This window comes from Hibiscus syriacus, unplaced genomic scaffold, assembly GCF_006381635.1.
Source record: "Hibiscus syriacus cultivar Baekdansim isolate YM2019G1 unplaced genomic scaffold, ASM638163v2 tig00117016_pilon, whole genome shotgun sequence".
NCBI classification, from domain to species: Eukaryota; Viridiplantae; Streptophyta; class Magnoliopsida; order Malvales; family Malvaceae; genus Hibiscus; species Hibiscus syriacus.
The window spans coordinates 7,577,175-7,596,627 of NW_024063525.1; the positions used below are offsets into that span (position 1 = coordinate 7,577,175).

The 19,453-nt window shown below is 31.3% G+C and overlaps 1 long non-coding RNA gene across 1 annotated transcript; it reads left to right on the top strand.

Moving 5' to 3' along the window:
* The first annotated feature begins 2,455 nt into the window (after positions 1-2,455).
* LOC120195466 lies at positions 2,456-4,222 on the top strand. The gene is made up of 2 exons (XR_005523057.1): positions 2,456-2,874; positions 3,567-4,222. It is a non-coding gene; the product is annotated as an uncharacterized LOC120195466 (long non-coding RNA).
* Positions 4,223-19,453: the final 15,231 nt, after the last annotated feature.

Below are 19,453 nucleotides of genomic sequence, written 5' to 3' on the forward strand. Positions count from 1 at the left end.
GAGAGCAACTCCAATGTTTTTCTTCTTCTCTTTCTCCTTTGGTGTCTCGTCAATTTTATCGAGGTCCACCTCATCTTCAAGCATCATTTTATGAGTGAGGAGGGAACCGATTAGTTCTTCAAGAGTTAAGGGCGTTAGGCCTTAGACTCGATGATTGCCATCTTCTTTGATTGCCATGATTTTGGAAGGGAGTAAACTAACTTCCTCACAAGCTTTTCATTTGACATGATCTCTCCATATGATTTGAGACCATTGACAATCGTTGAAAATCTATCCGTCATAGCTTTGATATCTTCATTTGGTTTCATCCTAAAATTTTCATAGCTATGTGTTAGAATACTAATTTTAGATTTTTTTACCTCATCGATACCTTCATGAGTGACTTGAAGCTTGTCCCATATTTCTTTGGCGGTTGTACAAGATGAAACTCTTTAATATTCATCTGGTCCAACAACACAAAATATGATATGAATGGCTCTAGAGTTGAGCTGGAACAATCTTGTCTCTCATTCACTCCACATTCTTGGATGAGTAAGAGGCTTGATATATCCGTCTTCTACAACATTCCATGCTCCCATGTCACTTGCTTGAATGAAGTACATCATCCTATTTTTCCATTAGGCATAGTTAGCCCCATTGAAGAAAGGAGGCTTGTTGACGGGCATCGAATCGAAACCGGAGTCGAAGTTTGAAGTGGACGCCATTGATGACTTTGATTATCGATGTAACTCTTCCCGAATCGACTCAAGAGGCGATTAAACCTTCAAATGAGTTAGGCTCTGATGCAAATTAATGAGTTAATCGTTTGACGGAATCGACCAAGAGGGGGGGTGAATTGGCAAAAATTTGGTGGAAGCTTTTGCAGAAAATTAGAAGTAATTGCACAACGATTTAGAGTGGTTCGACTTTCTCAACCAAAGTCTACATCCACTACCTTAGCTATCCACACTAAGAATTTTCCACAAATTCACTAATTTGTCTTTCTTTTGAGGATAAAGAGTAACCTTACAAACCCTCAAGAATTATACCCAAATTCTTGAGAACACTCTCTCCCAAAAAGAACAATACAAATTTGCAAACTTACAAGGAAATCCTCACAAGGTAGATTGTTTGAACAATTCTAGAACAAAGAAAAGAATACTCAAGAATGAATACAATTGAGTACAAGTAGTGTTCTTGAAAGCAAAATGAACATTGAATGAAAAATAAGCTTAAAATGCTCAAACTGGAGGTTTGATGCTTTCTCTTTGATTCTCTCTTGATTCTAGTTGCTTGTTGTTTCTTGTTGTTAATCAATGGCTTCTAAGCTTGTTTAAATACACCTTGAATCACTTTTGAACGTTGGGGATCATTAATGAAGTTATTGGAGCCGTTTAAGTGTGAAAACAATTAATATTTCTGCTTAGAGCGTGTGGGGGGAATCGGTTCCCTAAGTGTAAAATTCAAATATTTCGATCGTTAAACAAGGGAGAATCGGTTCCCTCCGAGCATTCTATTCTTTTTTCTCAGAGCCAAACCATTCAGGGGGGAATCGGTACCCCCTTGGGGGAATCGGTTCCCTTTGAGCAATCTGGAATTTTTGGCTTTGAAATGGTTCGAAATATTTTGTAATTTTGTTTTGAAATAATTTTAAGATTAAAACTTAATTTTACATTTGAGTAAGGATTAAAAATGACATTTGAAAGATTTGGAGTAATATTTTGATATTCGAATAATTATATCGAATATACTTAGAAAATCTTTTTGAAAAATCTTAAAATTCATTTAACTTAATTTGTTATATCGAAATATCAAAATGTTTTCAACAGAACTAAAGTACAACAAATCAAAAACTTGAAGGCTAAATCATAATTAAACCAAATTAAAACAAGGACTAAAATGATATATTTACAAAACTTCACTATTTTAAATACAAACAAAATATTAATTGAAATGGACATATGAATATTACACCAAAATAAATAATGAAACTAAAGCAAATCAACATCATAAAGGACTAAAATTAGAATAAACCCTAAACACATAAACATGACTAAAAAGAAACATGTAACAATTCAGAGGTTAAATGTCTAAAATTAAATAAATTAACAATTAGGACTAAAATTAAATACACATAAAGTAAAAATACCAAATTGTAAACCCATAAAAATTGATTTGATGACCTAAATGAAATATACAGAAAATTACGATGACATGTACCACAAATAACCCCAAAAAATTATAACTAAAATCTAAATTTGTAAAATAACTAAGTAAAACAAACACAAATGGATAAATTCGAAATTAGCCCTTACCAGTAACTAAAATGAAAATAGACGCTAAACATTAGATGATTGAACTACAATTTTACCCTAAATACTCAGTGGCTAAAGAACTAATTTACCCAAATACTTTAATATAAAACCTAACATAAAAATAAACTTAATCTATTTGTAAACTAAAACTAAACCCTTCAGTCGCTCTTCACTTCCCTCCCCACTCTCTTCTTTCACTCCCTCGGTCAAAACCCATAACCAAGAAAAAAAACAGCCCTGCTTCTCCTCTCTACTCTCTGTTTCTTTCCAATCGGCAGAAAACAGCCTCCATGGCCTAAACCAAGGCCACCGAACTGGCCACCGCATCAGGGTGGTCACGCTACTCTCCGATCAATCTCTAAATCTGAGGCCTAAACCTCTTCAAAACCAAACGAAATCGCTCACATCCCGACGCTTTGTCTCGCAGCCAAGGTAAGTTCTCTCTATCTCGCTCTTTGCCGTTTTGTTTCAAAAAAAATTATTTACCAAGATTAACGTCCATTTTTCTTCTCTGGTTACTGAACTCGAACGGTGATGAAAATGGAGTCAACGAGACTCCACTGGAACTTGCACCACTCACGTAAATCGACTCTAAACCCCTTTTGTTTATTTCGAAATCACTCACACATACCCACACAAAGCACATACTGGAAATGGCCCTAGTCTTTAAGATAAACATACCATTTTCACTTTTGTTTTATGTTCGAATGATTCTGATTTTAATCTTTAAAATTCTTTTGATCGAAAGGCTGCCAAGAAATGATAAAATGATTCAAATATTTTTAGTTTAGTTGTCTCAAAATAACAATGGAAAATACTTGAGTTTCGAAAGGGTAATGAACTTGATTTTGAATCTAAAAATGTTGGTTCTTTTTTATTGCTTATGGTTCTTTCAAAATTGAAGAAGAAAAGATGATATGACTCTCGTATTGCTTCTGTTTTAAAACAAAATACACACACCACACGCTAGAACTCGAAAATGAATTCAAAATACTTTTAGAAATTACTATTGCTTTCTGTTAAATTACAAGAAACGAACAGAGCAAAATCCTTTGCTTACCCTTTTTGTTTATTGACTATTGGGAGCCCCAAGTACATTTTTTTATCTTGTCGAAGAAGACCCCCTCCTTTGTTCCTGTTGGTTCCCCCCTCATTCTTACATTCATTCGGGTTTTTATACCCGAATTTTTACATATATTTACATATAAAAATAGTAACTTATGGTGTGCTTGGTGATTTCCTGACGTGCATCTTATCCTGTGGTTGTAGCAGTGGGCGGCAATAATTGGGCAGCAAGTTGGTTAGGTGAGTAGGGTCGATTAAAGAAATAAATGTTGCTCACAGCTTTCAAAATGATCCAACGGGCGCCAACCAACGTTGTAATTTTGGAGGTACCAAAGCTTTGAATATAATAAAGCTTTGAATTTTGAGACCACGAAATAAAAGGTGGGGTATAATAATGTCTGAGTGGTTGAAATATGGAAGTCTGACTCAGTAGTGAAAACTACTCACACAGTGGCCCGAAGGAGAAACAAGAGGCCAAAGATCATGTGTGTGCTAAGTCCTAACATCATTTAGTGGCCACTTTGATGACAACAAAAATAGTACTGGTAGGCCAATGCAACCTCTGATGCGATTGGAAAATCAAAAGTTAGTTAGGTGCATGAACTTTATTTTATGATTTTTTTTGGGATAAAATATTGGTGCTTACAGGGAGCATCGACTTGCTTGCACATGACCCATGGCACACCAGTTCCGAGGTCCACCGCCATTTGTGCTGCCCATTTAACTAAAACAGCTTCTCCTTCATGGAAAGCTGCTTCCACGTTTTGGTATTCATTCTCTATCTGCAAATTTATTTCATGGTTCACACAAGTTTTTGTCAGTTTTGAAAATAAAAGAAGTTTAGACGAACCGATCAACTTGAATGGTTAAGGGATGATTGTTATTCTTAAAGATTTTAGGTTTGAGCACGACGTCTGTAAATGTGTTTAAATATTCATTATCAAATGATTAAGATTCTTTTGAACAGATAGTACTTTACATTAACTACAAATCGAAAAATAAATATAAAAAATAAAAATATAAGAGCTTCTTTAAGTTTACCTGTGATAGTATTATTGGGCCTCCTTGCGAAGCGTATAAACCTTCTGATTTCATGTTCACTATCTTGGTAGTGAAGTTCTTCATGTACAACTTCAAACAACCAAATACTTGCTACCAGTTAAATAAAAATTGACATTAATCTTAATAGTGGCATTTCTGGAGATAAAAAAGAAGAAGCAATATATTAGCATTTTTAATTTACAAATTAAAAAATAAATAGATACCTTAAAGGGCTCATTATCTGTTCGATATACAATACCAGGGACATCGTCGTTGCCAAACTGGAAATCCCCTTTAAACATGTGAAGATGTGACATACAGTGTTATAGACTTTGACAATATTTATATCATTATAGAGATATATATGCATTTTTCTATTTTTAAAAATATGTAAAAATCGTGTCCAAGTATATAATAAAATATTAGTATATATATGTCATGTCATCATATTTTTCTTAAAAAGTTACATCAGGAAAAAGTTGACTTTGGAATATAAAATACATATTTGGGAAAGTAAAGGGACTACACGTACTTGAATTGTAGTAGAGGGGCTCAACATACTAAAAGCACTACTACAGGGACCTTTTTTATAAATTGGACCGATATAAGCCGATCAGATAAAAAAATTACTTGTAAACTTTGTAAAAGAAAAAGGAAGAATTTTATAAAGGATGAAGCTGGATCGAGTCGGATTAGATGAATAATATATGTTTCTTAGGTCGGATCAAATTGATAAAAAAATTCGATCTAATCCGATCTGTTCTCTCTAGAAATATAGTTTCAACTAAGTTATGATCAAGTGTTCTAACCTCACTAGGCTGAGGCTCGTGCACGTTTCAAAATACATATGTTTGAATCACATCAACTCCCCCTTCTTTAGCTTTGGCTATCAAATATGGCCACGTCTGCATACAAACAAGTAATTTGCTTATAATTTCATAACGATAAATTTGTAGAAAAACAAAGTGTAGGATCACTGAGCCACAAGTACACTTTTGCAGACAAAAAAAAGGAAAGATAATGTTCCCGTGACCCACAACTGTAATCATTCAAATCTCTACCTTTAGAAAAGTAATAAAGGAGAAAAGAGTTTTGTTTCTATTGAAAAGCCAAAGAAAAGCGCGAGACTTGCTTTTTTGTTGGTGACATTCATTCATTCATGAATAAAATTCCAATACCTCGTGACGTAATCAAAGATTTTGTGTTAGGTTATCTATATTTTGTTTAATATATTTGACTCTCACCTACCATGAAAAAGGTGTTGTGTTGGTCCCCGGTGTCCGGAGAAAAACAAAATTTGATATTTTATAAATTTACTCAGCTTGTCCATAATACATAAGTTACGTCCGTCCCCGAGTTGAATTACTTACCTGAGGAGTGCTGCGGGGATAGTGAATGGAACCCGAAAACAGAAGTTTGCGTTGGCCATTGATGATTAATGATCTCCCGTCGTACGTCAAGTTGTCTTCTCCGGCCTTCGCCTGCACCACCACTATTACATATATCGACCACCACACCACCACCATCGCCTTCATTTTCAGCAACCACTGGCCTTTACAAAGTTGGACTTTGAGCAATGGGGTTGGTAAGCCAGGGAATTGGGAAGATATGATATATACACATACGGGAAACATGAAAGGAAAGGCTTGGCATTCCTGGAAGAATTAATGTGCATAGTTATCACTTTAAGATTTTAATTATAAAATGACATGCATAATTTACTCTTAACAGGTAAGTAAATAAATATGAGTTTTAAGTTTGGATACTAAAAATCTAATCATAATTAATATATTCCCTTTTCATCAATTTCTTCGCATACTAATTACTATTTCCCCTTACATTTATTCTTCCCAAATAAATACTATTTAATATCTCCAGTGTCAATCAATTAGGATAAAATATTATTTAACTTATTTCAAATAACACATTTTTAATAATACGAAATGATTATAAGGAAGTTTGTAGAATTAATTTCTTTAAACTACTTGAACTCAAGATCTTTAGGGAAAAAACATAATTTTTTACCACTAAGACTCTAAATTTTCTAATTTATAGATTCCAATATATTTAAACAAATAATATATTTTAATTTATAAATAAAAAATATTTATATAATTTACGCGATCCATAAAAATAGCACACCTAGTTAAGGATTATATAACTTATAGGGCAAACACATTATTTTATATATAAAAGTTATATAAATTATACGATAATTTTAAATTTTATGTGATCATACCCACCAATCACTCAATCCTTATACAATATAGAAAGTTGAAGTAGAGTCAAATGCACAATTTTTTAAAGGTTTAATTAATCTAAGATGATTACGAATGGTAGTATATGTTTTAAAAGTTTTTATTATTTAACAATGCTCAAATATCTTGTAATAATTGGTTTTTAAACTTAATATCTTTAGAGATAATAACTATCTTTTAGTTATTGAGATAGTTTGGTTCATGATTTTACACTTGAAAGATAACATACTTGCCTACATGATGAGAAGAAGCTTTAAATTGGTTTTTTTTAACATATTTAAATTGGTTTTTAATATCTTAATCATCTTAGTTTGGTTTATACGATAATTGGTAAAGTGACTTAACAATTAATAAATTTAGGCCGACGTACGTCCATGAAAAAGGTCCAAGGGCCATATCGTATACGTTATAGGGCATCACGCGTCACTCTATTTCCGTGGAGAAATTAGAAATATTACAAACACCTTTTTTTAGCAGAAATATTACAAATACATCTATTTAAAAACAATATTACAAACATATGCACAGAATAGTATTAAAGACATACGTATGATTTTAAATTATGAATAAATTTATATAATATTTTAGGAGATAAAAAAATTATAAAATTTTGAAATATTATATATATATATATATATATATATTATTAATAAAATATAAAAATATAAAAAATATAAAAAATTAAAATTTTTCAAGAAACGAACAATAACCGCTTACTAGGATAAGATAAAACAAATAGTGAAGGCAACAATTGTTTGTAAAAATCTTTTGAGGCTTTATTTTATATCAAACTTAAGAAACAACAACCCGAGAAATAAGATGTATGGCCACCTAACCTTTCATCTTTCATAAATGGTTACTTATACGCCAGCCCTCCCATCGGCAAAAAGAATTGAAAGTTAAAGCCAATGGTATGCTTAAATATTGGGATCTTTGATGTCCCACCATAAGTACCGTTTTATGAATTTTCATTCCATATTTTATGTTAATTTACTTTATTTTAAAAAATTACTCCTGAATTAAATTTTAACTTTAATATTTTAGTAGTCACATATATCAAACATCTTGACTCAAAATTTGATTCAATATAAATAATAACATTGAATTGTGACTGTAGTTGTTGAAACCAGTAAACAAATGTGAAGAGTATAAATCTTTTATTTATTCAACCATATTCAATAAATTTACAATCATATATATATTTATAATGCTAAATAATCTAATTGATTCTAAACTAATTATTAATAGATTGACAATTAATTCAACTATTTCTAACACCCCTCAAATTATTAGTTGAAAAATATTTTTAACTCTCAACTTGGACAAAAGATAATTACGTTGTTGAGTTTCTAAAGCTTTAATTATGATATATGCTAGTTGATTTGTTGATGTAATGTGCTCTGTATGAATTAGATTCTCTTAATTTTTTTGTGTGTAAAGTGACAATTAATTTTTATATTTTTGGTTCTCTCATAGAATATTGGATTAACATTTATTTCTAGTGATGCTTTATTATTAAGATAAAATTTTGTAGATTGTTGCTTCACAGCACCAAATTCTGTAAGAATTTCTTTAATTTAAATAGTTTTTGTTGTTGTCATAGTCATATTTCTGTACTATGCTTCAGCAGAAGATTTAGTTATAATATTTTGCTTCTTTGATTTTTAGGATATTAGAGTCTTCCAACTTTATACAAAATCATGTATTTGACTTTCTAAACATTGAACAAAAAGTTCAACCAACATCATATTAAGTAGTCAACCGACAACTACTTCTTGTTGGTAACAAGATTCTCAGTCTTGGTTCCTTTTTAAAATATATGACTACTCTCAGAGTTGTTTTCAAATGTGACTTATTTGGTTGCTGTAAAAATTGATTAAGATAATGCACGACATTCATAATATTTAATTGTGTATGTGTCAAGTAGATTAATTTTTATATCAATCTTTGAAACATTTCATTTTCTTCTACAAGAGCATATCATCAACATATTGTTGTAGGCTTTTATTATATTCTGTTGAAGTCGACTTTAGATTCTTCTCTACGGGAGTGGCAGTGGGTTTTGCTCCATTTAATTTAGTATCTTCATGTAATTCTAGAGTATATTTTCTCTAGTTCAACAGTATATTTTTCTTTGATCTTGGTACTCAAAACCAAGAAAATACCTTAACTCACTTAAATCTTTCATTTTGAAGTGCAAAATTAAAGTATATTTCAGATCATTAATCAGACTACTGGTTTGCTAGAAAAATCATTAATCTGAGAATACATTAATAAAATAATGATAATAATTTTCAAATATCATTATAAAATTAAAGATAACGAGTAAGTTCACTCTTAGGATTGTTAGAAGTATAACAATCCGAGACCATGATCGTACATGAGATGATGAAACAAACGAAATTAAACTTATTAAATAATAATAAAAATTAGTATTGAAAGAAATACTCTATCTGATAGATCAATTGATCGGATACAATTGAGACCTATCGCTAGACAATTTCCTTATGTCAGATTTTTAGCCACTCCTTAGTGCTTAAGATCATTAATTGTATATTTCTCAGGATACAACTAGATGATCAACTATAGTAGAACAACTATAGAGATCATGAACTATACACTTGCATTCATATATGACCGAAAAACTAATGAAGAAAACTTTTTGAGTTGTTTCACGTTATTGAATTGCGAAAACTCGAAAGCTTACAAACTTCTAAACTTGTGTTTAACCTAGAAGGTTAGCACAATATTTATAGGAGATTCTCAAAGGAAAATCAATCCTATCATAACTATAATAGCGTATTCTAATCGAATATAAATTCATAATAATATATTCATATTTTAATTTAATATAAATTCGTAATAATACATTCATATTTTAATTGAATATAAATTCATAAATAATATAATTATATTTGATTAAATATAAATTTATAAATAATATATTTTTAGTTTAATTGAATTCATCAATGAATTCAATATAATTTACCAATAATCCCCGACATGAATGAAATTGATGATTTTATCAAAACATTTTATCTCGATGTGGTGATAGACTCTACAATCGATGATTGCATAATATAGGCAGAAAGGTGTCCTCCTTTGAACCTTCTCCAGCAACAATATATTTACTTTACTCGCTACCAGTAGACTTGATATCCTTGAATTGTTCTATCGTTTGTGTAAACATTGATATAGTTCACACAGCTACCTCTTTGAAAAGAATTTTAGTTCTCATAGGTATGCTCATATAACCATGAACATTGCCTAGTTTTGCAAGAGTTGAAAGAACTATACACAATAGTCTCTTTGAACCGGTCCCACTTTACTCTCACATAAGTGACTTATGTTGCTCAGTTCACCGAAGCACGCAATGGTCATTAAAAGCTTTGCTTAGTCTATGCCACTTTGATTACCATTTACATCATAGGAACAAATTTGGGATGAGAGACCCCTACAATTACCGTACACAGTTTATGCAATTAGGCTATCACTTTGAACTTAGATCTTGGAATCTCCAGTTAACTAGTTAGGGTTTTCCTTTACATAAAGTGTTTAAATTTCATGGGCTTTCGTTACATTCCTTTAGATGTTTTCTTAACTTGATCTCGATTTAACCCTTTAATTAGTGGATCATTGATGTTATCATTTGATCTTACAAAATTAATAAAGATAACTCTATTTAAGATCAATTGTCTAATGGTATTATGTTGACGATTTATATGTCTCGATTTACTATAGTTATACATGAAATTTTGTACCAATCATAGTATATGCATACCGTGGGCATATGTTTCAACCATTCAAGAATATCATTCAAGAAAATATGAAACCATTCAGATTATTCTTCAGATTTATCTAGAGCTACAAACTTAAATTTTGTTATAGATCTGGCTATAATCACTTTCTTGAGAATTTCCATGGTATGACTCGTTCTCTCAAAGTGAATACATATCCACATGTACCTTTGGTATCATGAATATCAAATATCAAACTAGCATTGTTGTATTCTTCTAAGACAATAGTATAATCAAAGAAAATGCAATTCATCATTTAGGACCTATTTTCATTTTTTGGTAATATGATCATACCCTCATATTTTCAAGTGATCGTATGAATATTTTCGATATTTTCATAACTCGTATGGTGTCTTATCATTTTCTTTTCTTGGGAACCATATTTAAAAGGTAATTAGTTGACATAACAACTTCTATTCTCTCTCACATATTCTGTCATAACTCAGAACTTCATATTGTTGCATTCATCATTTCTTTTAGAGTCTGATTTTTTCTTTCAATTACTCTATGAATAGTACCATGTTTGATATTTGATATTCAAGATACATCGGTGAATTGCATCAACCTAGAGGTCATAATCACACATTAAATGATAAAAAACAAAATTAAACTTATTAAATAATAATAATAATTAGTATAAAATAAATACTCTATCTAATAGATCAATCGATTGAAAATATTTGATGCCTATCACTACACAGTTTTCTTAAGACAAATTTTCAGCCACACCTTGGTGTTTGAGATCGTTGGTCATCTATCTTATAGGATATATGTAATACCCTAATTTAATACGACCCAAGGTCGACCGATTAAAATGTCACACGAGACCAAATTAGTTGCTAACTAAATTTTTTTCTTTAAAACATCTGTAAATCATTAATTAAAACCATTCATTGATACATAAAACTTGACATGAGTATTTTTATACAAGATAGGGAGCTCCTAAAATAAATCTCAAAATAATACAATCGAATATTTAAATAAAGTTATGACTCAAGAACAAGAATGTCTATGAATAATACATTCCCTCTAATAAAGACTCAAGACGTACTCTGATGCTTGGACTGTCTAGAAGTGTCAACTGCATGATAAGCTCCTCGAATTCTCCTCCTAAGAACATCCGCACAAAAATAAATTCTGAACATTTATCTAACTAGCTTAGTGCCACACTAATAACTAAACCATACTATATTTGTTCAATAAATGCTTGTGCCAACAAGTAAAATAAAGGAAATGAGTATACACGTATACTGCACATGGTACTAGGGTAGTTATCATGGTGTGGTCGGAGGGTTTGTGGCATCTCGAGACACACACCCCTTTAGCCTACATAGGGTGAGATAGAAAATTTTGCATTGGAAAAACACCCGACTAACCCTCTCCTCTTGAGTGATCGGGCCTCGTGCCCTAGTTACCCACATAAGTGCCTCACACACTTGCTTAGATATATCCAAATATTCTACACAACAAGATGATCATCACACTACTAGAGTAACTCGAGTGTCTTGGTTGTTTCTTGAGCATCAAACAAAGGCCAATTTTATGTCATCCTAGTTGATATTGTTTCTAGCTGTAACTATATTTATCACAGTTTTCACTTGTAGTTCTATTCGATGGTGTTCTGGTGTTATTGGGCCCCTCAATTCCAACTCATTAATCCCTTGGGTTTCTTACCCAAGAATGTACGATGGTACTGATATTGAGCTCCTTAGTATCGATACTAACCCTTGAGTATCAATACTCACTCTTTGGTATCGATTCTATGATGGATATTTGAAACTGTGAATAATGGGTGGTATCGATACCCTTAGTTAGAATATCGATATTTCTGATCTATACTGTTCATGCAGTATCGATACTATAAGAACAATATTGGTACTACTTACGCAGAAAATTGTTTTATGTTCAAATTCTTGTTTAATGGACTTTGAATTATTATTTTTAAACTTTGAACAAACACAATCAAGTCCAAAAATATTTTTCCCTTAAACTTTTATATGAAAATAGGTTCAACACCCTAAAACCAACACTACAAGATTCTAATAACGTAAATTATACCCAACCAAGCCACAAACAAGCATAAAATAGTTCCAAGAATGACCAAAATATACAATTGAAACCTATTTCTAAAACTATTAGGGTAGTTAAAGGAATCACCTACCTAAGCCAAAAATAGAATTGCAAACTTTTGACTGGGGGTAATCATCAGGGATGGATTTGAAAATATTAGAAGTATTTTAATTTTTATGCAATTCTTGAAAATAAAATACTTGAGCTTGCATCTAGCATTTAGTTGGAAAAGTAGAGACTTGGTTTGATGAGTATATCATGCCAAAATACCGAGTCACGTGGCGTTAGTTTACAACATACATGTGCCATAAATTTTGTGACAAAGTATATAATGATATTTTAGAGGAATTTAACAAATCAACACAAAGAGATTCGATTGAAGAGTATCAAGAATGGTTTGAATAGCTAAAACCTTTAATGTTACAGTATAATAATCACTTGAGTGAGAGTTATTTTGTGTCAAGTTTTATTAGTGGTTTAAAGGAAAAAATTAAACACATGGTGAAAGTGCTTGAGCACAAATCTCTCTCGAAAGCTTTCAGACAAGTTATATAAGTTGTGTTATACCCTACATTAGGGGTTAAATGCTAAAAATTTAAATTTTTGGTGTCGTTTTGAAGATTTCTTAAAAGTGTGGGAACTCTTTCTGTAATTAACCCATATTTTGGGTATTCAAAATACCCATTTCTGTTTTGGTTTTCCCCCCTCATTTTTCATTTTCTAGTTGTATCTTTCTATCTATCTATTTATTTGTTTTGCTTGTTTTGATGTTGATTCTCGTGGTTATGGAGTACTCAATCAATCTCGTTCAACTTATCTTCGTGTCTTAAGTCACTCGATATCCTTGGAGCCTCCAACGTCACTATTGTTCTTGTTTTTGGAGGATGTGTTCCTTTGGATTTTTTGAAAAACCTAATCTCTACTTTCTAACGTCAAGAACTGACTTCAGTAAGCAATTCGTCATCTCATAAAACACAAATCTACATATTTTGGTAATGTTTTGGTGACAGGAGGAGGTTGCACCAGTCACACGCACCTCTGTTGTGCGTATGGGATTGATTTTCTGTAAAGCAGTCAAACTAATATAGTGGGTTGAACGGACTTGACTGAACTGAATCACTCTAACATGAACCAAACTACTCTAACCCGAACTGAACGACTCTAACATGAACTAAACTGTTCTAATCCAAACCAAATCGCTTTAACTTAGACCAAGCTACTACTATAACCCGAAGTGGACCGAACACTTTAACTCGAACTTTTAACCATTGGCATTGACTTTTGACCATTGAAATTTACTTAGACAATTGACTATTGATCATTGAACTTGACCATTAACTGTTAACTTTGACTTTTTCCCTTAACCCTTACCTCTATATTTTTTCAATGTCTTGAGTTGTTTTACCAAATTTTATCTCGAAAGCAATGTTTTGCATCTTTTAATGTTTTACATTATTTTTATGTTAAATAAACTCTGAAATTTATGGTCTTAATCTATAATATTATATTCTAAATGTGATCACATGTCTCCACACTACTCTCTTGTAGATCCAGATTACCTTAGTTCAACTCAACTTGACTCCACACATTCGACTCGAGATACATGTGGGTGTAATTAATAATTTACTAAATATTTCCATTTAAGCATGTTTTATTTTTAGTACTCTAAAAGTGCTAGGTTGTTATTATCATGTTCACATTCCACAAGACCTAATACTATCGATTGTGGGAAATGTATGCGTAGCTATCATTTAAATGATATAGGTGTGTTTATTGACTCATATTGTATGTTTATTTTTTTATGCTATGTTCTGTTTTCTATTATATAAATAATCATTGCACAAACATATCTAGTTTTTTTTATTATTAATGTTGAATTATGCATGATTTTTTAGTTGATGTAAATTTCTATATTAAAACTATCTACAAAAGTCTCAGGTTCTTCTTTGGAGGGTAACATCTCTTCAAAGGGTAACGTTCCCATCTTGGTCATTTTTTTCTACTTGGGATCCTCATTGGAGGGTAACGTCTCCATCCTATTAGTCTAGAGCTAAATATAAGGTGGTGAACATCTATTGTGATGTTCTAATGGTACGATTTCTAGTTTTACTTTTGGCTTATTATTATATCATCTATTACATCATGCTTGAATTATTTGCATTTTGATATCATTATTTTTTTACTCTTAGATGACATTGAGATTTATAGCTCACTCTATTTATGTCTTTCATTTGCAGATTATCTGGATGTAGGATTGTTTTGACTATCGGAGGTGTAGTCATGGTTTTATACTGTAAGATCAACGTGGCTACCATGATTCAATTGTAATTCTTATGTTAGGTTTAAGGATTATTATTTAGTGGTATTAGAGCTTAGGTTTAAACTCTCGGACTATATAGCCCACTAAACCTATTAAAATTGTTTGAAATAAATTTGCAAAAAATAATTTTTGGGCAAGTATGGAAAAATTATTTTAAAATATTATGTCATACGAATTTTAAGTATTTTCTAAAACTATTGAGACTCAGATCCTATCTAGTTAGTTATTATTTTTCTGTAACGTTAGTCTAATACTTGATGTAGTCATAAGTTTGGTATGCATATTTGATGTCATTTGGACTCTTTTATTGGTTACTTCGGTTATAATATATGAACTCTAGTGATTGATCGTTAGTTGAATATTGATTGTCATTCAATTATGTATAATTTTCTAAAGACGAATACATTAAGTTGATAATTTATTTCTAATTGATCTGATATGGTAATATCTAGTGTCAATTATTCTGATTATAGGATGATTTCTTGTTTCTAATGGTAATCATTTTAAAAGTGCAGTTGTTTTTATAAGAATATTTTTATGAACATCAAGATTTGTTTTAGATTTTTAATTTTTCAAATATTAAAGACGAGAGATAATATTTTTCTGTGTTGAGGTAGCTGAATTAACTTCTAAATTAGAAAAGAAATTTGTGTTTGTGTGATTTGCGTTTAGCACTCAATAATCCTCCTAACATAAACTTGATCAGGAATTTTGAGTTTATTATTGATTTCCTCTTTTAAAAGAAATTTGTTGATGCATGGATTTCAAAATTATGTTCAATTTTATCTGGAAAATTCTGACTAAAACCTCTAGATCTATTATGAAACATTTTCTGAGAAGAAACTCGTAGTGATAATTTGTGTAGTTGATTATTTTTTGAGGTTGATATGCAATAATATGGATTTGAGTTGATTAAATGGGTCTTAAGGTAGGTTTTCAATTGTGAATTCTGATGAAATTTTGGTTCTGATAAAAAAAAATCTAAATAGACAAGTTACCTTATGTAGTTCCTCTAAAAATGTCTTATTTGAATTGTTATCCAATCACGGCATATTCACCTTGAAAAAAATATTTTGGCCAACATTATGATGCTATGTGTACTCAATTAAACTTCAGTACAACTTAACATATGCATTCCGATGGTCAGTCTGAGCATTTTATTCAGATTCTGAGAGATATGTTGAGATGGTGCACTATCGGTTTTCGAGGTAGTTGGGAGGATTATTTACTATTGGTTGAATTTTCCTATAATAATATTTATTTTACCTATATTCAGATGACATTATATGTAGCCTTGTATGGTCATTGATGTCGTACTATGCTATGTTAACTAGGTTATATAAGAGAATGATTGTGGGACTTGATTTTATTCAAGAGACTTAGGATACAATAAGGTTGATTCGGGATATCGAGTTTAGTGTAGGTGATATAGTTTTGCTGAAAGTGTCTATGTGGAAGAAAGTGTTTAGATTTGGTCGGAAAGGACAAGTTAACTTAAGGATTATTAGACCTTAGTAAATTTTGCGTCGACTTGAACCAGTTGTGTGCCAGGTTGAACCACCACCAAAGCTTAAACGCATATTTACTGTCTTTCATGTCTCTATGTTGAGGCATTACCATTCTGACATGTCATATATTGTGGAGTACCCGTAGCCTTAGTAAGGCTACTTGAGAGAGCCTTGAGCTAGTGAGGATGTTGTTCCCTCATTTTTTTGTTAGGTAAAATTTTAAGCTCGAAAATTTTTAAGGGGGAGAGAATTTTAATACCCCAAATTTGGGGTTAAATGCTAAAGATTTAAAATTATGGTATCATTTTGAGGATTTCTTAGAAGTGTGGGGACTCATTTTTTTTAATTAACCCATATTTTGACTATTCAAATACCCATCTCAGTTTTTGCTTCCTCCCCCACTTTGCATTTTTTATTTGTATCTTCATCTCTATTCATTTGTTAGTTTTATTCAATCTGATGTTGAATCTCATGGTTGTGGAGGTCACCGCTATCGCCATTTGACTCAGCTCACTTTCTTCCATCACCCAATACCCTTGGTGTTAGAGTATGCCCAAAAACTAATCATACGATGATTGTAATAATACATCTGTTTATCGATTTTATTGAATAAAGGCATTGTCACTATTATTTTCAGTTATATGTCTGTGTTTAAAATAAACTGAAATACAATAAAGTCCATATAATAACATTATTATTATTAAAAGATCCATAGTCAAGTATTATTATGGGCATGGACAATAATAATACACTTAAGACTAACATGTTATTGATTGATGACAACGAGTTGTCATTGACATAGAGATGTCAGAATTGATACATGACTATATTGTTAGAGAACAATGTATTGGATTGACCCACCATGAACATATGTCTTGGATTATTATGTAACGATCATAACATTGCTCATGGTGATAACTATATGCATGATCCTCAGACATGAGATCAATGTTATCCCAACATATATTGTTGTATGTTTTGATACAGTTAAACATGCCCCGTAACTAATTGCACTATAAAGATTGTTATTTAGTATATCTCGATATATGTAGTGGGTACGTATGATTAAGATAGGATTTGTCCTTCCTACATAATAGGAAATATATCATAGGCCACTTGATTGAGTGAGACTAGAAATGCATGATCATGCTCAAATAAGTTGATATGAGATATCACACATTATTCATTAATTAAATAGTCTAATCTAGATATCAAGAAACAATAGAAGGACTATACAAGTGTGCCTATTCCAAGACTTGTGTCTATTCTAGATATAAAGGGCAAAAGGATGTAATACATAAAAGAGTTAATCACGAAGATGATATGTCGAATCTAGATATCAAGAAAATAGAAGGACTATACAAGTGTGCCTATTCCAAGACTTGTGTCTATTCTAGATATAAAGGGCAAAAGGATGTAATACATAAAAGAGTTAATCACGAAGATGATATGTCGAATCATAATTTCTTGTAACTTAGGTGACAATTATATATTGCTAGATTTCACTCATTGTATGTAATATTAGAATTGTTCTAATAATTACTACTAACGTTACAAAAACCTACATGGTTACACCCTAGGATTGAAATGAGCAAAGATGTACAATTTGTTGTATGTTACTAAAATAAATCTGGAGTTAATATATGTATATTTGATATACATATGATTTTAATTATCTCGAATATAATAAGTAAACATTAAAAGAATGTAATTTTGATTACAACTCTTTTAATCGATATTTAATTTCAGAATAATTAAATAAGAGTTTAAATAAATGTTAAAGATTATAATTCAGAATATAAGTCTTTAATGGATAATTAATTTGAATTAATTAAATAAGATTTTTTTTATTAATTCAAAATAACTTAATATCTCTAAGAGGTTAGGGTAACTGATATATTTAAAGTGAGGTAACAGCCACTTCTTCTTCAGCCGTTTTTCTCAAAATTGTTTTTGGTAAAAGAAAATTTTGCTCTCAATCAGGTGAACTAAGTAGAGGCCGAGACGTGTTTTCGTGGAGGCTTAAGATTCTAACCGTTCGTGATCACCATTAGTCGTTGTTTCCTTTTCTGTTTTTCAAGGAATCCATTGTAAGTATTTGCATCCTTTCATCTCGATTTCAATTTTCCGTACTTGGATCGCTGGTGAGATCGTCGAGTTTTGTTTTCGCTGTGCCATGAGGTGCGCCGAGGTCCTAACACTTGGAACTTCCAACACATCAACGTTCTTAGTTTTGGAGGGTGTGTTGTTTTGGGTTTTTATAAAAAAAAACTTATCTATGTTGTCTAACTCCAAGAGCTAACTTTGGTAAGAAATTCCTCGTCTCATAAAATGCAAATCTGCATTCTTTGGTAAATATTTAGTGACCAAAGAAGGCTGCATGCATCACACGTGCCCCCACTATGCATGTGGGACTAATTACGTAAAAACTATTCTAACCATTTTTGTGGTTTAAACCAACTTGACCTAGCAAAAACGCCATGACATGAACTAAACCGCTCTAACCCAAACTAAACTATTCTAGCCTGAATTGAACCATCTGGACCAAATCACTCTGGCCCAAATCAGATCGAACTGCTTTGACTCGAACTGTTGATCATTGAATTTGATTTTTTTTCATTAATCATTGAATGTTGACCATTGAATTTGACTTTGACCATTGATAGTTGACATTTTTATCGACGCTTACCTTTATTCTTTTCGATATCTTGAGTTCGCTTTTAGTCTATTCTTTTCGACATCTTGAGTTCGTTTTTAGTCTATTTTGCCAAATTATTAATCAAAATCTCTATTTTGCATCTTTTAGTGTTTTACATTATAGTTATGTTGAGTAAATACTAGAATTTATGGTCTTACTCTCTGATATTATATTATAACGGGGATCTTATGTTTTTTTAAAGGATGTGTTGCTTCGACTTCTTACAAAAACCTCATATTCACAATAAAAAGCTAAGAACTAACTTCAGTAAGCATTCTCTTATCTTATAAAACATAAATATATGTTTTTAGTAAGTTTTCGGTGATCGAAGAAGGATGCACATGCCAAACGCACCGTCGCTACACGTGTGGGACTAATTTTCTACAAATTGGTCAAATCAAT